Raw genomic sequence first — 24,642 nt, forward strand, 5'->3', positions numbered from 1 at the left:
AACATCGCTGGATGATCTGAAAACATGACGACCTGGTGGGGGGGGAGGGGAACGACGACATGTCATCATTGCCCATATCCCCTCCTCCCCCCAGCCAGGTGGCATGGACCGCATGGGTCCAACTGTTGGAGGCTGGCACCGTGCCAGGTGGACCAACTCATTTGCCCTCCCATCACCCACCCCGGCACGGACCCCCTCCCCAACCCCCAACCTCCACCCCGGCACGGACCCCCTCCCCAACCCCCAACCTCCACCCCAGCACGGACCCCCCCCCAACCTCCACCCCGGCACGGAACCCCTCCCCAACCCCCAACCTCCACCCCGGCACGGACCCCCCCCCCCAACCTCCACCCCGGCACGGACCCCCTCCACAACCCCCAACCTCCACCCCGGCACGGACCCCCTCCCCAACCTCCACCCCGGCACGGACCCCCTCCCCAACCCCCAACCTCCACCCCAGCACGGACCCCCCCCAACCTCCACCCCGGCACGGAACCCCTCCCCAACCCCCAACCTCCACCCCAGCACGGACCCCCCCCCCAACCTCCACCCCGGCACGGACCCCCTCCCCAACCTCCACCCCGGCACGGACCCCCCCCCCAACCTCCACCCCGGCACGGACCCCCTCCACAACCCCCAACCTCCACCCCGGCACGGACCCCCTCCCCAACCTCCACCCCGGCACGGACCCCCTCCCCAACCTCCACCCCGGCACGGACCCCCCCCCAACCTCCACCCCGGCACGGACCCCCTCCCCAACCCCCAACCTCCACCCCGGCACGGACCCCCTCCCCAACCCCCAACCTCCACCCCAGCACGGACCCCCCCCCAACCTCCACCCCGGCACGGAACCCCTCCCCAACCCCCAACCTCCACCCCGGCACGGACCCCCCCCCCCAACCTCCACCCCGGCACGGACCCCCTCCACAACCCCCAACCTCCACCCCGGCACGGACCCCCTCCCCAACCTCCACCCCGGCACGGACCCCCTCCCCAACCCCCAACCTCCACCCCAGCACGGACCCCCCCCAACCTCCACCCCGGCACGGAACCCCTCCCCAACCCCCAACCTCCACCCCAGCACGGACCCCCCCCCCAACCTCCACCCCGGCACGGACCCCCTCCCCAACCTCCACCCCGGCACGGACCCCCCCCCCCAACCTCCACCCCGGCACGGACCCCCTCCCCAACCTCCACCCCGGCACGGACCCCCTCCCCAACCTCCACCCCGGCACGGACCCCCCCCCAACCTCCACCCCGGCACGGACCCCCTCCCCAACCCCCAACCTCCACCCCAGCACGGACCCCCCCCCCAACCTCCACCCCGGCACGGAACCCCTCCCCAACCCCCAACCTCCACCCCGGCACGGACCCCCCCCCCCAACCTCCACCCCGGCACGGACCCCCTCCACAACCCCCAACCTCCACCCCGGCACGGACCCCCTCCCCAACCTCCACCCCGGCACGGACCCCCTCCCCAACCTCCACCCCGGCACGGACCCCCCCCCAACCTCCACCCCGGCACGGACCCCCTCCCCAACCCCCAACCTCCACCCCGGCACGGACCCCCTCCCCAACCCCCAACCTCCACCCCGGCACGGACCCCCTCCCGGCACTCCCCCGGAGCCCAGCCTACTCTAACCACCCGTCAAACCACTGGACAATCTGTGAATATTTTTTTCTGACTTTTTACTTCTGACTTATTAATTGGCCAAGTTTTTTAGGGTCCAATATCTTGACAGGTTTTATCTCTTATTGTATATGCTTGGGCAATTGTGTGTGTGTTGTTTTGGCATTAGGGGATGGATGGACATATTTGTACTTTGAACTATTTTAAAAATAGTTCTTGAATCTTTACCAAAGTGAGTTTTAGCAATAAACCTGCACCATCACATCCTCATCTCAAACATCCTAATCTCAAACTGTCCACCAGTAAACCACACTCACCTTATTGAGATCAAACTCAATATAAGAATAGAGAATAGGGAACACTTGGTGAATCGTACATCACCAGTGAGCAGGAGGAAACTGGCCATCTTTTTCTTGTACTTGAGCTATACACTTTTGAATATATATTAAATTGACAATATCACCTCCCTTTTAAATTCAAACTTCTATTATAACCAACTCAGGAGTGGGGCAAAGAGAAGAATCTGTTCACTCCTGTTAACCTGGTCTTAACAACTACAAGATACCTCACAGCTTAATCAGAATCATTTGTTTTTCAAGATCTTCACTCCAGCCAAAGCATCAACCCATCTAAGAAACCTCAGGCCTGCCAGAAAAGAGGCGGGGAAAAAAGCATTTTATTTGTATTTACAGGGCAGCATGGTGGTGCAGTGGGTTAGCCCTGCTGCCTCACGGTGCCGAGGTCCCAGGTTCGATCCCGGCTCTGGGTCACTGTCCATGTGGAGCTTGCACATTCTCCCCGTGTTTGCGTGGTTTCGCCCCCACAACCCAAAGATGTGCAGGGTAGGCGGATTGGCCAGGGCTAAATTGCCCCTTAATTGGAAAAAATGAATTGGGTACTCTAAATTTATATATTTTTTAAAAATTGTATTTACTTCCCTCATCTGTGTTTAACGTTTTGTATCAGTTTGCGTGAGTCAAATGAATGAGACAGCGCATTTCTCAGCACCCAGGTTAAGAATGTGTTAACAAATCGCACATTCTAAAATTCACCAAAAAGCTTCCTGTATCATTTAGAAACTGGGACCATCAGTCTGGAGGTAAGAAATCTCACACTCCTCACATCAAAATACACTGATGACAGGAAGTAAGAAAACACCATTCCACCTTTGACATTCTGACCGTACGAATATTATCAAGAATATTATTTGAAAGCAGCACGATGGCTGGAATGAGAAAAGTTGCAGCAGATACAAATATAAGAACATTGAAGGATCTATGTTTGCTTTGGGATGTTGTGGGTTGTAATGGGGTGGGGGAATGGTGGGAGGGGGAAATCTCGGGGGATTTCACTCCTCCCGACAGACGTTGAAACTCTTGGTAGCTTGGGGAAAACATGCCTCAGATGGTCTCTGGTAGTCATCAACCTCATGTCGATTGGATGCCTTTGCCTGGCCCTCTTTTGGGAGGGCGGGGGGAGGTGGACATGAGCAGAATCTTCCCCTGTGGAAGTTTGAGTCAGTACCTCCAAACATTCAAATATTCCTGCCACTTCCTTCCATGCTGCATTTTCAAGTCCTTGTGTCAACCGTGACTCAACTTTCTGTCCTGTCAATGGGTTCAAGTCTCACTCCTGTGACAAACACAACATTCAAATTGATACTCCAGTGCAGATTTGGAAGGTGACTTTATGGACTTCATACTGACGCTTGATCAAATTTAATGTATCGATGCGCCTTGAGGGCAATGGGAAAACATTTTTAATACCTGCCAAACTGAAACACTTAACTTGGCCGGAATTCTGCGAACATTGGAATTCTCTTTTCCCACTGGCAGCGCACCCGTGCCCATGGATTTCCGGCAGCGTGGAGTGGCTTCAATGGAAAATCCCATTAACAAGTGGGAAGAGAGAATCCCGTTGCCAGCGAATGGCGCACCGCCGGGAAACACACGGCTGAAGGAACAGAGAACCCCAGCACTTGTTTTTCATACTTGTCATGATATTCAAACACACACATCATGATGGACACACTAACAGGCAAATCAGAGTACACAACACCACAACCAATCACAGACAAGAACACCAACCACATAAAAAGCACGAGCACGACACCTGGAGGTCAGTAGGTCTGGGGAGAAGGAAGCATGAAAGAGCTGTTGAAACACCACAAGCAGGGAGCCCCCCACGTGCAGAGTGCAAAGACCAAGTTGTAAATAGCAAGTTTAAATAAACAAGTGTTGTACCATATGCAACTGTGTTGGCTCTTCTGTGTGTTAGAACACCCAACACCACATGGTACAGGAGTGGATCGATACCTGCCTACCAACCTGCCATTCTGGACATGGACCACACCGGCAAACCACAGCCGATGCAAGTCACGGGGAACCTAGGCACCAACTGGAAGCTCTACAGGCAGCGATTTGACCTGTACATCCGTGCCACCGAAAAACAGAATGTCTCGGATGATTCGAAGATTGCAATGCTCCTCTTCTACGCAGGCCCCCACCCAAATGATGTCTTTAATTCACTGGTGTTCGAGGAAGGCGAAAACCAGGCCAAATATGACACGGTCATCCTCAAAATGGACCAGCACTTTCAAACTGAAGTAAACGAAACTTTCGAAAGATACATCTTTCAGCAACGCCTGCAAGGTAAGGAGGAGCTTTTTCAACCCTTTTTGACGCACCTCCGGATTCTAGCGCAGTCCTGCGGTTACGGCACCACCACAGAGTCCATGATCAGGGACCAGATTGTTTTTGGCGTTGCCTCCAGTGGCCTACGCCAGCAGCTTCTTAAAATAAAGAGCCTCACCTTAGCGTCTGCTGTGGAAGCCTGTGTCCTCCATGAAAATGCGACCTGCCGTTTTGCCCGATTTCAGGCGTCCGAGTTGGCACGGAGGGGGTCCCCAGCCGTCGAATCGGCAAGCCAGGCCGCCCACGACGTTGAACGCATCCAGGCCGTCGATTTCTTCCCGCCCCACGGCCCGGACGACAGCGGCCGCTTCCCGCGCTTTTCGCGGTCTCCCGCGCAGGTGCGCGCCAAGAATAACGGCCACAACGAGGGACGCACTGCGCAGGCGCGCCCACCACAAGATCGCACTGCGCATGCGCAGTGGCGCAACGAACGCCGTGACGTCATGACGTGCAGCAAGTGTGGAGGTCTACACTTAAAAGGGCAATGTCCTGCAAAATACCAACAGTGCAACAGATGTGCCATGATAGGCCACTACGCAGCCCGCTGTCGTGCGGCTCAACCCATGGATCCGGCGCATCCTCGACAACCTCGCACACGAGTCAGGACCGTCCAGCCCACGCATCAAGACTTCCAGTTAAGTGATGCAGATGACCAGGATGACTTCAGAGTTGCCGTCATTGATGTCAACAAGGTCAATGCCATCAATCCAGACGATGAGTGGTGTGCCACCCTGACGGTCAACCGATCGCGCGTCGCCTTCCGTCTGGACACCGGCGCATCCGCCAACCTGATTGCTTACTCTGCAGTCCAGGCCATGAAGGTCAAACCACTCATCACACCATCCCGGCTTAAGATGGTTGACTATAACGGGAACGTTATCCCGTCCGTAGGATCTTGCCAGCTACAGGTGACTCACAAGAGGTACACGGCCACACTCCCCTTCGAAGTTGTGGGCTCATCAAAGGACTCGTTACTGGGCGCACAAGCGTGTAAGGTCCTTCACCTGGTACAGCGCATCATGTCTCTCTCTCCAGATGAGATATCCGACTTCCCGGATGCTGAGTTCCACGCGAATCTCCATTCCCTCCTCGCTCACAACCAGGAGGTTTTTGAAGGCATGGGGACATTGCCACACACGTACAAGATTCGACTCAGACCGGACGCCATCCCTGTCGTTCACGCACCTCGCAGGGTTCCTGCGCCTCTCAAAGACCGCCTCAAGGCACAACTGCAGATTCTTCAGGACCAAGGGGTCCTATCCAAGGTCACGGAGCCCACGCCATGGGTCAGCTCCATGGTCTGTGTAAAGAAGCCCTCTGGCGAGCTCCGTATATGTATAGATCCAAAAGATCTGAACAACAACATCATGCGGGAACACTATCCCATCCCAAAACGAGAAGACCTCACCAGCGAGATGGCGCGAGCCAACATATTCACTAAATTGGATGCGTCCAAAGGATTCTGGCAGATCCAACTGGACCCGGCCAGCCGAAGACTATGCACATTCAACACCCCTTTTGGCAGATTCTGCTACAACCGGATGCCATTCGGCATCATTTCGGCATCTGAAGTATTCCACCGCATTATGGAGCAGATGATGGAAGGCATCGAAGGGGTACGTGTATATGTGGACGATATCATCATTTGGTCCACCACTCCGCAGGAACACATGCATCGTCTTCGACGTGTCTTCACCCGCATACGGCAAAATGGCCTGCGTCTCAACCGTGCGAAGTGTGCTTTCGGCCAGACGGAGCTGAAATTCCTCGGGGACCACATCTCAAGGTCCGGGGTCCGTCCCGATGCAGACAAGGTTAGCGCCATCACAGCCATGCCACGACCGGCTGACAAGAAGGCTGTCTTAAGATTCCTGGGCATGGTCAACTTCCTTGGGAAGTTCATTCCCAACCTGGCTTCTCATACAACAAACATGCGCCATCTCGTAAAAAAATCGACGGAATTCAACTGGCACCAGTCGCATCAGCAGGAATGGGAGGAGCTCAAGCACAAACTGGTCACGGCACCAGTGCTGGCCTTCTTTGACGCGACTCGCCCTACAAAGATCTCAACAGACGCCAGCCAATCTGGTATTGGAGCGGTACTCCTGCAAAAAGACAGCACGTCATCATGGGCCCCGGTTGCGTATGCCTCACGAGCCATGACCCCTACCGAACAGCGCTACGCGCAAATCGAAAAAGAATGCCTGGGCTTGTTAACTGGACTGGACAAGTTCCACGACTATGTGTATGGCCTGCCACGATTCACGGTCGAAACTGACCACCGCCCCCTGGTCAACATCATTAACAAAGACCTGAACGACATGACTCCTCGCCTCCAGCGCATCTTACTCAAACTCAGGAGGTACGATTTTGAACTGATCTACACTCCGGGGAAGGAACTCATAGTGGCGGACACTCTTTCCCGAGCAGTGAGCACACCACCAGATGCGGAGGGGTTCGTGCGTCAAATTGAGGCACACGTGACTCTGACAGCAGCAAATATGCCAGCTGATGATCCTTGTCTGGCCCACATACGCGCAGAGACGGCGACTGACCCTCTGCTGCAGCGAGTGATGCGCCACATGACGGAAGGGTGGCTAAAAGGGCAGTGCCCCCAGTTTTACAATGTGCGAGATGATCTCACCAATATAGACGGGGTCCTTATGAAATCGCATAGGATCGTCATTCCACACAGTGTGCGCCAGATGATTCTTCGTCAACTACACGAAGGCCACTTGGGTGTCGAAAAATGCAGACGAAGGGCCCGGGCGGCGGTATATTGGCCGGGTATTAATGAAGACATAGCCAACATGGTGCTCAACTGCACAACCTGTCAGAGGTTTCAGCCGGCGCAACCTCCGGAAACACTTCTACCACACGAGATGGTGACGTCCCCCTGGGCGAAGGTGGGTGTTGACCTATTTCACGCGCTCGGCAGAGATTACATTGTTATTATAGACTACTTCTCAAACTACCCGGAAGTCATGCCTCTCCATGATCTGACGTCGTCCGCAGTCATTGGGGCCTGCAAGGAAACGTTTGCTCGCCATGGCATTCCAAGGACTGTCATGTCAGACAATGGACCTTGTTTTGCCAGCCGTGAATGGTCGTCCTTTGCCGCAGCATATGGTTTCACTCATGTGACATCCAGCCCTCTGCATCCACAATCGAACGGGAAGGCTGAAAAGGGTGTCCACATCGCAAAGCGGCTCCTGTGCAAGGCGGCTGATGCCGGATCGGACTTTAACCTTGCCTTGCTGGCCTATCGATCGGCCCCGTTATCCACGGGCCTCTCGCCAGCGCAGCTACTAATGGGTCGCTCCCTCAGGACGACGGTACCTTCCGTCCTGGCACCGACAACAGACCATGAGGCGGTTCTTCGGGACATGCAACTGCAGCGTGATCGCCAGAAAGGTCGGTACGACACACGAGCGACGGACCTGCCCCCCCTGTCCTCCGGAGACAAAGTACGCGTCCATCAACCGTATGGTGGCTGGTCAGCACCGGCCGAAGTCCTCCGACAAGTGGCTCCCCGCTCGTTCCTGGTTCGCATGCCGGATGGTTCCGTGCGTCGCCGCAATCGGCGCGCCCTTCGCCGACTTCCACGTTCACAGCCACACAACACGCCAGATCCTCAACAGGCTTCCGAGGATGACTTTGTGGAGCTGCCGCACATCACGCCCTTTCCATCGCCACCCATGGCCATGCCTGCACAGCAGCCGGTGGTTCTTGATCCACCCTTAAGGCGGTCAACCCGAATTCGTCGCAAACCCATTAGAATGGACTTATAATACAGTTCATATGTTTAATAAGTTGGACAATTTTACATGATAACCTGTTGTTGTTTATCGTTCCAGATGTCGTCTGACTGGACAACTGTTCAAAATTTTTTTTCTTCTTCTCTCGTTCGCATTTCTGTTATGTTATGGTACAACTGGATTCATGTGACGCACTCGACATCGCCCCATGTACATAGTTCCGTCATAGACACATGCTGCACACGACACACACACACTCTTAGATGCACTCACGTCACGATCATATTTATTACCACGTAGGCACATATCTTTGTAAAAAGGGGGGATGTCATGATATTCAAACACACACATCATGATGGACACACTAACAGGCAAATCAGAGTACACAACACCACAACCAATCACAGACAAGAACACCAACCACATAAAAAGCACGAGCACGACACCTGGAGGTCAGTAGGTCTGGGGAGAAGGAAGCATGAAAGAGCTGTTGAAACACCACAAGCAGGGAGCCCCCCACGTGCAGAGTGCAAAGACCAAGTTGTAAATAGCAAGTTTAAATAAACAAGTGTTGTACCATATGCAACTGTGTTGGCTCTTCTGTGTGTTAGAACACCCAACACCACAATACTGACACAGCAAGACAATGATATCAGACTGAACGGTGCCACGGTGACAGGGTGGAGACATTTGCATTCACCATAAGCATGTAGGCCATGAGAGTTCTGCAGAAACGATCCTCTCAACTATCAGAAATTCATGACCCGCTGCAAACTCTGCAAGCTCTTCACACATTAAATCAGTAATCTTGGGTCCACCGACCATTAATAGGGGTAAGAGATATCAAAGCAGTACACCAGCTACCGTGGCTTGAGGCATACATGCATCTGGAAGACTGCAAAACAACAGGTATAAGAACTGATTTTACAAAATCCTCTGGCAGTCATCTTGTGTTGAGACTGATCAGCCATATGGAGACAGGTTTAGTTCACTTGGCTAGACAACTGGTTCATGATGTAGAGCAATGCCAGCAGTGCGGGTTCAATTCCCATGCTGGCTGAGGTTATTCATGAAGGCCTGCCTTCTCAACCTTGCCCTCATCTGAAGTGTGGTGATCCTCAGATAAATCACCCCCAGTCAGCTCTCCTCCTCAAAGGGGACTATGATCATCTGGGACTATGGTCCCTTTACCTTTACAGAAAGAAGCAACGATATCCAGCATGATGTGTGCAGAATCTCTTTTCACTTTAGGGTGGGGGTACTTTGTGCCATAACATTTCCTGTAACCCATGAGTTAGTGATGCGCTGGAGCTACAGTCGGTGCTGCTAACTGCTGGAAGCACGTGTAGGAGTGTTTCCAAGGCCTGAGTATTGAGCCAGCCTTAACATGGGGTTCTACCCTCATTGTTAGGCCTTAGCTTAATAAACAGAGCAGACACACAACCTGGTTAAGGCGGCTATTTATTATCCCAAGCTTGGTTTCGTGTACACGGAGATGAGAATTGGATGCTTGTCAAGATCTATCTACTAAACACTGATAAAAACACATCAATTACACAATTTCCAAAAATCAATAGCCCACCCCAGTTGAACTCGATCCAATCCCTGAAGCTGTCATGTTTAAACTTTACCCAATAAAATTGCGATCAACCCATGATTAAGCCTCATCCTGTCACCTGTGTTTTACAAAAGGCTTTACGTCAATCTTAAGTTGTTTTGCCCATCCCAGCATCCTGCCGACCCTTTGTTCAATTAAAAACAGGACGGCAGAGCTGGCATCCTTTTTACTCCATTAATTGTTTCAAAAGGACAGGATATCAGAAGTGGCTTCCTTTTCGCTTCATCGATTGTTCCAGACGATATTGGAGGCCACTGATAAACACATATTTACTATGTAATCTGCTGACCATACATCTTGTGTGTCTCAAAAACATGGGCAAGTTAGCTAATCTAAATCCCATCATGCATTGCAGCCACTGCTCATAGCCAGAGTTTACATGATTATCACTGTCAAGTCCGAAAATACAGGTTTAATGGTTAATAAAGATTACCCAGTACACTTTGTGGCATGGACAATATGGCAACCCAACAAAAGTTACTGGCCGAGCCATTGTTAGACCTCTACGAGGAGACATCTATGAGGAGTTGGGGAAATACCCAGAAGTTTTCCAAACTGAACTGGGAAAAACCAAGCTAAAATTCATGTCGATCTGAAGGACAGCCTCAATATTTTCGGGCCCTCTTGATCCCCTATGCACTACTGGCAAAGGTTGAGGCAGAGATTAGCCAACTAGAGGGCCTCGGGATCATTAGGCTGGTAAGATTTGCCGATTGGGGAGCACCGATAGTCCCCATCCTTAAACCAGACAAAACTGTTTGACTTTGCGGTGACTGTAAATTGACAGTGAATAGGGCCTCCTAATTGGACAGGTATCCAATGTCACGAATCAAAGATTTGTGCATGAAATTGGCTGGTGGTCATTCATTTACAAAGCTTATATGAGGCACGCACATCTCGAAATGGAATTAGATCCTGAGTCAAGACAATAAATGACAATAAATACGTACAGGGGCCTTTATGAGTACACTAGATTGCCCTTCAGAGTATCATCAGCTTGCGCCATTTTTCAACACATCATGGAAAACATTCTGAGGGGGCTACCATGTATGATACATTGGTCACGGGTACGATGGAGTGAGAACACTTGAGCAACTTGGATGAGGTGCTTCGGCGCTTTGCAGAGGCTGGCGTCCACATCAAAAGTGAGACGTGCATCTTCCACGCCAGGGAGGTCATTTATTTGGGGTACCGCATAGACCAGTATGGACTAAACATGGTAGAAGATAAGGTGCAAGCAATTCAACAGTCTGCACACAGGATAACAGAACTGAGCTGTGCTCATTTTTGGGGCTCGTGATTTATTGTGGAAATATCATTCCAGGACTCGCAACCTTGCTAGACCCATGCACATCCTGCTAAAACATACAGGCATGAACGTGGAGAACACATGGAAGAGGCATTTGCTCAAGTAAAAAGGCAATTGACTTCATCCGGCCTGCTAACACACTACAACCCTGCCAAACCGTTCATCGTCACATGCCTCGCCATGTGGCATTGACGTCATATTGTCGCACGCCTCTCATTTTGGACACCTCTGTGGCCACTGATGTGCCCCAGTCAGAAGGCTGATGGAAATTCTTACTGTTATGTTATTCGACATAAATTCATGAACGCGTAACAACATAGCCAGAAAACTGAGGGAGAATTTTCTGAATGGCAGCTTCATGTCCTTCCAAATTGGTTGTGCAAGTAGGAACCAGAAAATTAGTTGTCACAATGTCCCACTCAGACAGGATTACAGACAAGTACAATTTTCCAGTCAGGGCTAATTAATGTCCATGTAGATTGCTCTTGCATACAAACAACAGCCATACTTTAACGTTTAATTACTGTATTAGTGTATGAAAATTGAAACAGATGAGCCCGGCCTTCCTCCATTGTCACTCCTTTAGCTCTTCCAGAAAACGAAGGTAAGGTGTAATTCTTTAACTCCGTGTACAGTTGTGCTCTATCTGAAGAGAGAGAGGAGAACGTGGCAGCCCCAAAACAGGATAATAAAGGGTAATGTAGTTGAATGGAGCAAACAAAAAAGCAAATCAAAATGAGGGGAAACAAGAAAAACCTTGAAACATGTGCACAGGGCCCTTTAAATTGACTTACATATTTTCCTCAACTCTTGTCAATCCTGAATTCCTATTTAGTAGGAACATGGCTGCCAGTGAATGCAAATAAGACAGAAAAGATAGAAAATTGGACAAAGGAAGTCACCATGGAAATGATGGCAAAAATTGGGTGAGTGCTGAAGTGGGCTGGGATTTGGCAGAAGGAATTCAAGTTCCATTTCCCACCGTGTCCACATCTTGCCTGACAATCACACAGCAAGCAAGGGAAAATCCAAGCTTATACGGCCAAAGTGCTAGCAAGCTATCAGTCAAAAGAGCCATGAGTCACATTTGGATGGCAGCACGCTAATACAACAGTTAATGCGTAGTCATTCACTGCTACTCCGAAGCAGTGTTGGTAACGATGTAGAAGATGAAGGTGGAATTAAATCTGAAAAGATTTACTCAGCTGAAGTTACATTAATGTAACCATTATTCATCATGGCAGAATCATTATCCATCTAGATATTTAAACATGGCAAGTAATTTAAAAAGTGAAGATTATAAATCATGAATAAAACTGATCATTAAACACTCACCAACAAGTCAAGACAGTATTTATTTTTACATCTTTACAATGAAAAATAGCATTTTATCATAAATGCTGATTTCCGCATTAAACAATGGTTTTAAAGAAAACTTACACATCATAAGAATTAACAAGAAATATATAATTGTAACAATTGCAATTGATCATAATTTTGAATTTAACATTCATTTTGACAATTTGCAAAAGGTGCTCCTCAATAAAAGAAATGCCTAAGAGCCTCAGGTCAGCCTTTATTTTTTAGTTTGCACCAGAAATGCAATCATACAGAGTTGCAGTGTTGTTGAACTCTAATTACATAAGGAGCACAGATAAGAGAATGTTCATGAATATTATTATTTATTGTAAAATATCATTGTATTTCAATTATATTCTTACACTGATGTCACAAATAGACTATAGCCATTCCCATGTGTACAATTTTTGACCACAGCAGTAAGTCTATTTAAAAGTGCCATACGACGTAGAGTTATCATGTGAAATTAGCATTATTATTATTAGGAAAGTGATTAAAATATGCACATTCCATAGGATGCAACCTTATTTGAATTATCCTGACAAATATATCTTAATAGAAATATAATCCTCATTACTTTTTTTGTTCTTGATTTACACTGGAAAATAAAATGATTAATTGAGGAGAGTAAATAAGTTAGATTATACATGGGGGCAAGGTAGCACAGTGGTTAACACAGTAGTTTCACAGCTCCAGGATCCCAGGTTCGATTCCCGGCTTGGGTCATACTCTGTGCGGAGTTTGCATTTTCTCCCCGTGTCTGCGTGGGTTTCCTCTGGGTGCTCCGGTTTCTTCCCACAGTCCAAAGATGTGCAGGTTAGGTGGATTAGCCATGCTAAATTGCCCTTAGTGTCCAAAATGTTTGGGTGTGGTTACTGGGTTACGGGGATAGGGTGGAGGTGCGTTCTCTTTCCAAGGGCCGGTGCAGACTCTATGGGTTGAATAGTCTTCTTCTGCACTATAAATTTTATGATTCTATGCATGGAAACAGTTAAAAATCTTGAACATTGATGATAGGTAACTTGTTCTTGATATGTGGGAGTGAAATTGTGGATTATAAAAATGTGAAAAAGGAGCTGAAAATGCGAACATATATCATGGGCTAAGACGCTGGTTGAGCCATAACTTCCCCGGAGTGGCAATCAGCATCAGATGACCACTCCTAGAACAATCACATGTGGATTTTCATCCATGCCTGTCTTGCCCAACCTTCTGACTCAGGCTGTGTGAGGTCTAAGCAACGCAGCAGTCCTCGACGCCCATCATCGAAGTCCAGCGCTATGGGATTGAAGAACACACCTCCTTTATTACAGCACAAGCTACTGTAAACCAACCCAAGTTAAAAGGCCCATTAAAATTGACAAGCCAGTTCGAAGGTAAATGCCTAAAGTAAGCGGCTAGCATCTGGGAGGGGGAGGGGGGATCGGAGGTCCAGGAAAGGTGGTGGAGGGAGCAGTGAAGACATAGGGGATTGAATCGTGTTGGGTTGGGGTGGAGGTCAGGTCCAGTCCGCTCAGGGTTGGGTGGTTTCCAATCTGCTCGGGGGGGGGGGGGGGGGGGGGGGGGGGGGTGAGGGTCAGGGTGTGGGTGGGGGAAGGTGTGGGGTATGAGTCCTGTGCAGGTGGGGAGAATCCAGTGGGGGGGGAGGGGGGTTCAGAAACTGGTTCATTGGTGCGTGCCCTGGGGGTCAGGCATGTGGAGGATGCTTGTGGGCTGATCTATCTGAGTCTTCACAATGGTTGCCCAGAAGTTAGAAGAGGTTTACTTATTCTAATGTTTTTCGAATAACTATTAGTTAACCACCTGACGTTTGTGATTTAATTTCTATTTTCAGATGGTTCACAGTGCAGGAAAATTACCCAGAGGATGTTTGCACTTCGAGCAATTGCCATACAAATGTGCACCTGTGAAGTTCTGAGCGGGATTCCTCCGTGTATCTTTGGCGCAACCCTCCGCCCCCACTCCCAATCCAATGCTGGGAGCTTGGACGTTACGGGGTCAGAACCTCCTTTTTGCAAATGCCAACTGACTTGTGTATTTCCCCCAATTTCCATTTTTCTTTCCCTCACATTTGTCAAATTTATACATAGCTCAACCGTAGCAAATGGAATAAATCATGCTCTTGCATCAATTAATGTTGTCAGTTTACTGATCATGCATTGGCTTTTAATCAACATTTTCTGTGGGGCATGTAAGCATTCCCTCTTCTCTAAATTAAGCCAAAACTGAAAATAAAACTCAGTGAATAACAATCACTGAACACGTATCAAAAAAAGTCACCTGGAATTTCCATGGTGTTTTCCTTTATTGTCTCCAGTGGCAGAATTGCATAAATTCTGCACAAGTGTAAACAGCTGCTTCTGCCAGGTTTTCTATTGGCTTGGACGGAGAGTTACAGCATCAGGACTGGCCCTGCCAGATTAGGTAACTCTTCATCCCTCCTGTTCATCACCCAAGTGGCAAGGGGCAACACTGCCTCGGGGCCTAGACACAAAGACACAAGCGTCCATGGTTTCAGACAGCCTCGCCAGGGAGCGGTCACCGACGGCCCCCGCCCCCAGAAGATCGGCACATAACCGAAGTTCTCCAACATGTTACACCCCCTCTCCGACCCAGTCCCGCCACAGCCGGAGCCACAACAGTGAGCAAAGCGAAGAAGGAGGCCTTCTTCACCTTCTATGACAGAGGGACATATGGGATTTTGCGGGGGGGAAGGGATGTTGTAACCCCCCACAAGACCTATGGTGATGACCCGATTAATGTCTGTGGTAGCTGGTATTAGAGGTACTACGGTACCCTGAATAATGCTGTAAGACCATTGGTGTGGGAGGTACCTGAGACTGCTATTTTCATTGGTGAAGCCTGCCTGCTGGTTCCACCCAGTAAGGCGGAGTATAAGAGCCTGAGTCTCCCCAGCAGCTGCATTCTGTACCTGCGCGCTGGGGGAAACATCTAGTGCAATAAAGCCTTCAATTGTCTCCAATCTCGTCTCAGGAGTTATTTATCGAGCATCAATTTAATGCACTAGATTTTAAAGAATGGAGCTCCGAATCAAGCCGGAGTGTCTGCACCTCAGCCCCCACGCGGCAAACTCAGCGGCAACCTTCGAACACTGGCTGGAGTGCTTCAAAGGGTACCTCAGGATGGTCACGACTGAACCTACGGAGGACCAGAAGATGCAAGTTCTCCACTCGAGGGTGAGCCCAGAAATCTACACCCTCATCGAGGATGCGGACAATTTCGAGACCGCAATGACCCTGCTGAATGGGCACTATATTCGTCCTGTCAACACCCGACATCTGCTAGCGACGAGGCGACAAATCCCCAGGGAATCGCTGGAGGAGTTCTACCATGCGCTCCTGGTGTTAGGGAGGAACTGTGACTGCCCGCAGGTTTCGGCCAGCGACCAAACAGAACTTTGGATTGAGACGCTTTTGTTGCAGGTATGCTGTCCTCACAAATCCACCAGCGATTGCTGGAGAAAGAGACACTAGGCCTCAAGGAGGCACGGCCCTTGCTAGCTCCCTGGATGTGGCCTCCCGAAACGCCTGCGGTTACGTCCCTGACCGCGCGGCGGCCCCTTGGGCAGCATGGAACCCCCCCCGCGGACGACTCCGATGCATCCCCCATCCCCTCACAAGCTTGCGCTGCGAGACTGGCAGGCCACCCCGGGGGGGGGCCCCGCTACTAATTTTGCGGGCAGGTCAAGCACCCCCAGCAGCGCTGCCCGGCCCGCTCATCCATCTGCAAAGGGTGCGGCAAAAAGAGCCATTTCGTGGCAGTATGCCAGGCCTGGGCGGTCGCCGCGGTCCCCAAGGGCGAACCGGGATCGCCCCCACAACTCTCTCCATGAGCCGCGTGCGGCCAGCGGACGCTGCCGTCTTCCTTCACATGGGCCATGTGCGGCCTCCGGGCGCCGCCATCTTGTCCCCCGGGGACCACGTGCGACGGATGGGTGCCGCCATCTTGTACACCTCCAGCCATGTGTGAGCAGTGGGCGCCGCCACCTTGGCTGGACTCTCAGGACCCCGACTCGGATGATTAAACACCGCCCGAGGAAAACACCCAAATTTTGCCACAACTTGCCTCGGTGACCCTGGACCAGTCTCGGCCCCGAACACTCTCGACTGCGACGACGACCGTGCTCATCAACGGGCATAAGACATCCTGCCTGATCAACTCCAGGAGCACAGAGAGCTTCATACACCCCAATACGGTAAGGCGCTGTTCTTTTCCCATCCACCCAGTCAACCAAAAAATCTCCCTGGCCTCCGGATCTCACTCGGTCGAGATCAAAGGGTTCTGCAGAGCGAACCTCATGGTCCAGGGAAGGGAGTTTAAAAATTACCGGCCCTACGTCCTTCCTCACACCTGCACTGCCACGCTCCTAGGGTTAGACTTCCAATGTAACCTCCAGAGCCTAACTTTTTAATTTGGCAGCCCTATACCCCCCCTCACTGTCTGCAGCCTCGCGACCCTCAAAGTCGATCTGCCTTCCCTGTTTGCGAACTTCACCCCGGATTGAAATCCCGTCGCCACCAGGAGCAGACGGTACTGTGCCCATCACTGGACCTTCATTAGGTCGGAAGTCCAGTGGTTGCTGAAGGAAGGTATTATTGAGGCTAGCAATAGTCCCTGGAGAGCTCAGGTAGTGGTTGTAAAGACCGGGGAGAAGCATAGGATGGTCAACGATTATAGTCAGACCATCAACAGGTACACGCAGCTCGATGCTTACCCTCTCCCCTGCATATCTGCTCTGGCCCATCAGATTGCACAATACAAGGTTTTTTCCACGGTGGTTCTAAAATCCGTCTACCACCAGCTCCCCATCCGCTCTAGCGACCACAAATACACTGCATTCAAAGCAGATGGGCGGCTCTACCACTTCCTAAGGGTTCCCTTTGGTGTCACAAATGGAGTCTCGGTCTTCCAACGGGAGATGGACCGAATGGCTGACTGGTACGGTTTGCGGGCCACGTTTCCGTACCTTGATAACATCACCATCTGCGACCACGACCAGCAGGGCCACGACACCAATCTCCGAAAATTCGTCCATACCGCAAAAATCCTTAACCTGACATATAACAAGGACAAATGCGTGTTCAGCACCGACCGTCTAGCCATCCTCGGCTACGTAGTGCATGATGCAGTTATAGGCCCAGATCTCGAACGCATGCACCCCCTCATGGAGTTTCCCCTCCTCCACTGCTCCAAGGCCCTGAAACGCTGCCTGGGATTTTTTTCATATTATTCCCAGTGGGTCCCCAACTATGCGGACAAAGCCTGCCCACTAATCCGATCCACAGTTTGTCCACTGTTGGCAAAGGCTCGCAAGGCCTTCAGCTGCATCAAAGCGGACATCGCAAAGGCCATGATGCACGCAATCGATGAATCCCTCCCCTTCCAAGTCGAGAGTGACTCGTCCGACGTAGCTCTGGCGGCCACCCTCAACCAAGCGGGCAGACCTGTGGCCTTCTTCTCACGCACCCTCCACGCTTCAGAAATCCGCCATTCCTCAGTTGAAAAGGAGGCCCAGGCCATAGTAGAAGCTGTGCGGCACTGGAGGCATTACCTGGCTGGCAGGATATTCACTCTCCTCACCGACCTACGATTGGTTGCTTTCATGTTCGATAATGCACAGCGGGGCAAGATAAAGAACGATAATATCTTACGGTGGAGCATCGAGCTCTCCACCTACAACTATGAGATCTTGTATCGTCCCGGGAAGCTAAACGAGCCACCTGATGCCCTATCCCATGGCAAATGTTCCAACGCACAAGTGGACCGCCTCCGGGCCCTCCACGGGGACCTCTGCCACCCGGGGGTCACTCGATTTTTCCATTTCATTAAGACGCAAAACCTGTTCTACTCCATCGAGGAGGTCAGGACCGCCACCAGGAATTGCCAAATCTGCGCGGAGTGCAAGCCGCACTTCTACAGGCCAGAGAAAGCGCACCTGATAAAGGCTTCCCGTCTCTTTGAATGTCTCAGTATGGACTTCAAAGGGCCCCTCCCCTTCACCGACCGCAACACATACTTCATGAACGTGATCGCCATCCCCTGCCCCGAAATGACCGCAGCCACCGTCATAAAAGCCCTCCACAGTATCTTCACGCTGTTTGGTTTCCCCGCCTACATACACAGCGATAGGGGATCCTCCTTCATGAGTGACGAACTGCGTCAATTCCTGCTCAGCAAGGGCATTGCCTCGAGCAGGACGACCAGTTACAACCCCTGGGGAAACGGGCAGGTGGAGAGGGAGAACGGAACAGTCTGGAAGACCGTCCTACTGGCCTTACAGTCCAGGAAATCTCCCAGTCTCCCGCTGGCTGGAAGTCCTCCCGGATGCTCTCCACTCCATCCGATCACTACTGTGTACCACGACCAACCAAACCCCTCACGAACGTCTCCTTGTCTTCCCTAGGAAGTCCTCCTCCGGGACCTCGCTCCCAACCTGGCTAGTAGCTCCTGGACCCATCCTGCTCCGCAAACACGTGCGGGCGCACAAGTCGGACCCATTGGTCGAGAGGGTCCACCTCCTGCATGCTAACCCTCAATACACCTACGTGGCATACCCCGACGGCCGACAGGATATGGTCTCCCTACGGGACCTGGCGCCCACTGGATGCCCACCCACACCTCCACTACTGACCCCATCCTCCTTCCCACCGGCGCACCCCACAGCTGCCCCCTTCCCGGGTGGATCGGTCCTTCCAATGGTCCATCTAGGGGTGATGAAGCTGCTGAAGAAGCCGAAACCACGCTCCCAGAGCCACGGATGCTCGAGCCGGCTCCTGCACCACCGCCGAAGCTATGACGATCGCAGAGCCCCTGATCGACTAATTGCTTCACTCTGACTGTAAATAGTTATTGTAAATAGTTGCGACATGTAACGAGGCAAAACACTGTGCTAATGTATACCGGGTACCACTATAACCTACACCTATACCACTGTATAACGCAAGACCACTACCCTCGCCGGACTCTTTTTTAACAGGGGGTGAATGTGATCATCGGTATTAGGGGTATTATGGTACCCTGAATAATGCTGTAAGACCATTGGTGTGGGAGGTACCTGAGACTGCTATTTTCATTGGTGAAGCCTGCCTTCTGGTTCCGCCCAGTAAGACGGAGTATAAGAGCCTGTGTCTCCCCAGCAGCTGCATTCTATACCTGTGTGCTGGGGGAAACATCTAGTGCAATAAAGCCTTCAATTGTCTCCAATCTCATCTCTGGAGTTATTGATCGCGTATCAATGTCCCCATGGGGCTCCTGGAACACAAGCTCCCCTATTGAGGGACAGAAGCCCAATAACGGGGCTCGTTAATTACACCAGATAAAAACCAGCCCAGAAGGGAACTGGCAGTTTTGGATGGTTCCGGATTGGACTAGTTGCTCTCCTTGCCGCTGCGCGGCTTTACTTTGCTTTACTTTAAAATAAAACATTCTGTTTCTAACTTTTTTGGGACTCCTCGTGATTACAATGCTTTACAAAAGTGCAGATTGGAACTTATTGTTGCTGAAATTCTCGTGTGTGTTCCCCTAGTTCTCTGCCATATCTTCATGGATTGCTTGACTTGTGCAGAAATTGTTCAAAATGCCTGAAAACAAAATGGTGGATCCATCGGATAGTGGTGTGTTATAAGGTTGATTACAAGATTCAGTTAACAGAGAAATGGGTTGGGATTCTCCAAAATCCTGTCCAAGTGTTGACGGCACTTGGCGGCAAGTGTCCCCCCGGAGTCAGATCCCCCCCACCAGGTACGCCCACAGGGACCGTGGGTCCGAGCTCTCGCCGGGTGGTACCAGGTTTGAACCACGCCGGCGGGACTCGGCGGGAGTTTGGCCCGTCGCCTGTGGACAATCGCCGCGGGGGCCTATTTCAGTGACGAATCCCGGCCAGAGATTTAGAATTGCGCAAGACAAATTTATGCACGTCATTCAATACATATTTGCCTATTCCGTCTTATTACTGTCTGGCGTGAGTTTAGCATATTTCAGCAATTATTAATTAATTGCCTTAATGCTGCTTGACAGCATAAACAAGACAATTTATGTCTGCCTCAAATTAGTCCAAATAGCTTCTGGTCACAATATAATTTTGTGCAACATCTTGTTTGGCCCCAAGCAAAATTAAGCAACCATTCTGGGAAACGCAATTGGATTTTTTTTTTGTTGAAGTTTAAGTCAGATATTGTACAATACATCAGTGTTAGATGTAATTGAGTGATTTGGTTAAACTGTTTTTGTATTTTTTTCGAGGCAGCCTTCTTTCTTGTACGATGATGGTTTGTGCTGTCGAGGTCAACTTTGTGTCAAGCATTGCTTACTGTGGCTCAGGAGTTGCACTCTGGCAGTGCAACCCCTTCCGTATTTGCTGCAGAGGAAGACAGTATGCTGAGGAGGTACAGGATTTGTTGGCCTCTGTTTATGCTGAGCCCTCTTCCTGGTCAGCTGGGTTTTTGATTTCTACTTGCCTCTTCCAGTGCCATTCCAGACAATTAGCCTCCAGATGTCATGACCATCAGTGGCTCTCTCCCGATTGTCAGTGCCATGTCTGCCATCTTCATATCTCTCTTGCAGGTGTCCTTGTAGCAGAGATATGCAGTGGAATTTCCCATTCCTGAGAGTAAGTGTTGACGCCGACGCAGGTTACACGGCCTTCTACAACAGCAAACTGGCATCTCACCTGGACCGATTCAGTGACCGTTGAGGGGCTTGCACTGGCACCACGTGGAACGCCATCAATTCCAATGAGAAACGGTGCTGGATTCGCGGAATTCGTGATTGACACTCAGGAGGCTGACAAGCTGCAGCAGCATGTACACACTTCACTCCCCACACACACCAACCCAGTCAACAAGGTGGCAGCAAGGAGAACGGCTTGAGACGCTGCTGGACGCCATGGAGGAGAAGTGGGCAACCCTGTACCCTGGCCTGTGAAGGAGACTGCCAGCCGCCGCTGTTCGCCATGCCTGGGCGCAGGTGGCAGAGGTGGTAAGCACCATGAGCAACACCATCTGGACCGACTAACAATGCAGTAAAAATCTGCACAACCTCCTCGGGGCGGCCAGGGTGAGTAGGCAGCACTGTGCCCCTGGCACCAACCTCCATCCCACACATCCATAACCCTGCACCCCCACCCTGAGGTGGTCCGAACCCCCACCCTCCACTACATGCCGGCACCCATATCAGCCACCATGGCTGGGTGCTCTGGCCACTGAATCCACAGCTACCCATCTCCTGGGCTGCATGCGTTGGGCTGACGATCACTGTACAGTTTCTGTTTCTCCCCCCACTTCCCGCAGGAGAAGGCCGACCATAAATGCTGGGAGTGGGAATAACTGGAGGGGGACCGCCGGACCTGCGGCCCCTCACCGCGGCAGAGTAGAGGGCCTTGGACGCAGATGGCGGGCCCCAGGAAAGAACAGTTGCTGGGGTGGATATCGGTGTTGGGTGAAGAAGTGAGACACCGCAGAGCTGCAGTTACCGTGACAAGTGTGTCACCCCGCCCAACACCAGCTTCGCCCTCACCCGCACACCGCCCTCACCCCGCACCAACCTCATACCATCCCCACACCCATACCATCTTCTCAACCCTACTCTACACATCCCCACTTCCCCCCTGGCCGCGGCCCCCCCAACCATGCATCCTGTCTTGCGTCTTCCTTTATTGGTGTCCCCCAGCCACAGCCAGAGCCCCCAGTGCCGAGCAGCGATGAGGACACCCACATGGACGAGAGCCATCAAACCATGACCCGGGAAACCCTGGAGCTAAAGTCCAATGATAACACTGATTTTCCATTACAGCTGTCTCAAACACGCTCCACCATCCCAGAGACACTCACCTCGGTTGGGCACTTTCGTGAAGAGGCCCCTGGGGCAGTATCTGGTGCGCACCACACAGATGTCTCAGGACAGCAGCTGGAGGTATGAACTCTTAAGGGGGCGTACGGTTGGAGGTCAGGTAATTCCCAGGGACTTGCCACCGGCCAGATGAGTTTCAGGCTTCTGGCATGGATAGACCCATCGATTGTGGAGATGCAGTCACAGAGTCAGGGGCTGCATGAGGGGTTGTCGACGAGCATCCAGCACCCGCAGACACAGGTGGAGGAGTCCAAATGTCTGCAGGAGTAGGTGATGGTGCCGGATATGCGTGCCACCCAGGCCAACACCGCACAAGTGACGGCCACGGTAGAGGTCATGGGGCGAAGGTTTCAGCTATGGATCAGCATGTCCAAGGCCTGGGGCAATCTGTGCAGGCAGTAGCCGAGTCCTAGGACAGGGCTGCCCTCTCACAGGTAGCCATGTGCCAGAGCCACCTGGACGTTGCAGCAGCGCTCCTGAGCGTGGCCCAGTCACAGTGGGCCATGGCTGAGAGCGTCGGTGGCATTGTCCACATGCTGGCCGACATGGCACAGACAAAGAGGGAGGTGGCCCAGTCCCAGACGGAGATGGCGCAGTCACTGGCTGATGTCGCACACACCCATAAGGTGGTGGCACAGTCAATGGGTGATGTGGCGCAGGTCCAGTTGGAGATGGTCCATTCCCTGTGCTCCATGGCCACGAGCATGCAGACCCTGGCGGAGACACATGCAGGTCTCCAGGCCTGGCAACGCCAGGTGGCGGGGGTGTCTCAGGGAATATCTTTGCTTGCACCCCCTCCCATGGAGTAGCCCGGGGGCCATTGGGCATCCCGAGGGCGGACGACATATGTTGGTATTAACCCCATTATGTGGAAACCATATGTCCGAATTTAAAGTGCCTCCTCAACTGACCCCAGATCCTAATTGAAGATTCCACGACAGGGCTGCTCATGTACGTCCCTGGGGAAAGCGGCAACGGGCCTTTGCCAGAGCCCTCAAACCCATCCCCCTGCAAGGTTCCTCTTCCAGCTGGACCCAGTCCAACCCCACTTCCCCCCCCCACCATTAACTTCTCGGCATTCGCTACCCAATAATAATGCAACTGGTTAGGGGGCGCAGACCCTCCTCCCACCTCCTTCTTTACAATAGGGCCCTACTAACCCTCGGCTTGCCTGCCCAAACAAACTCCCAAATCAGTTTGTCCACCCTTCGAAAAAAGGCATTGGGAAGGAAAATTGGGAGGGATTGATAAATAAACAAGAACCTTGGCAACACATTCATCTTTACCACCTGTACCCTCTCTGCCAATGTCAGCTGCAGAGTGTCCCCTCTTTTGAAATCCCTCCTAACCTCCTCTATCAGACCCGTCAAGTTCCACTTATGCATGGTGGCCCAGTCACGTGCCACCTGAATCTCTAAATACTGGAACCTAGCCCTGCCATCCGCAGGGCCCCCAAATTCGCATTTCGCCCTAGAGCGTTCACCACGAAGATCTCACTTTTCCCAACATGCAATTTATACCCGGAAAAGGCCCCAAACATCCCCAATAAGTCCATAATTCTCCCCATACTTTACAGTGGATTTTCCACATGCAACAATAAATCGTCGGCATATAAAAGCACCCGATGTTCTGGGCAGAATGTTTCTTGTCTTGGTAGATGCTCTCTCCAAATGGCCGTCCATGCAGGAGTGGGAGCCATGACCTCGGCGGCTACAGTGGACACCTTACACTGGGAATTCTCCATTCACAGCTACCCAGAAGCCATTGTGTCTGATAATGGGGTATTGGGTCTTTTACTAGGGACCATTTCCAATGTTTCGTTCAAATAAAATGGAATCCAGCATATCAGGACAGCGCCACATCACTCTGCATCCAATGGGTAGCACGGTAGCACAAGTGGATAGCACTGTGGCTTCACAGCGCCAGGGTCCCAGGTTCGATTCCCGGCTTGGGTCACTGTCTGTGCGGAGTTTGCACGTTCTCCCCGTGTCCGCGTGGGTTTTCTCCGGGTGCTCCGGTTTCCTCCCACAGTCCAAAGACATGCAGGTTAGGTGGATTGGCCATGCTAAATTGCCCGTAGTGTCCATAAGGGTTGGGAGGGGTTATTGGGTTGCGGGGATTGGGTGGAAGTGAGGGATTAATGTGGGTCGGTGCAGACTTGATGGGCCGAATGGCCTCTTTCTGCACTGTATGTTCTATGTAAAGGACTATACTAACTTTTAAAAATGCTATGAAGAAACAATAAGACTGGATGTTATGTCATCGGCTGGCCAACTTCTTATTGTCGAACAACACGATCCCCTATGATGCCACGTGGGTAACGTCGTCTGTTTCTGGGTCATCACGTTGCACTGCGTCTGAACTTGACATTTCCTAATTTGATGGGGAGGGTGGAGGGACCAAAGGCT

The sequence above is a fragment of the Scyliorhinus torazame genome, chromosome 11 (assembly GCF_047496885.1).
Source record: "Scyliorhinus torazame isolate Kashiwa2021f chromosome 11, sScyTor2.1, whole genome shotgun sequence".
NCBI classification, from domain to species: domain Eukaryota; kingdom Metazoa; phylum Chordata; class Chondrichthyes; order Carcharhiniformes; family Scyliorhinidae; genus Scyliorhinus; species Scyliorhinus torazame.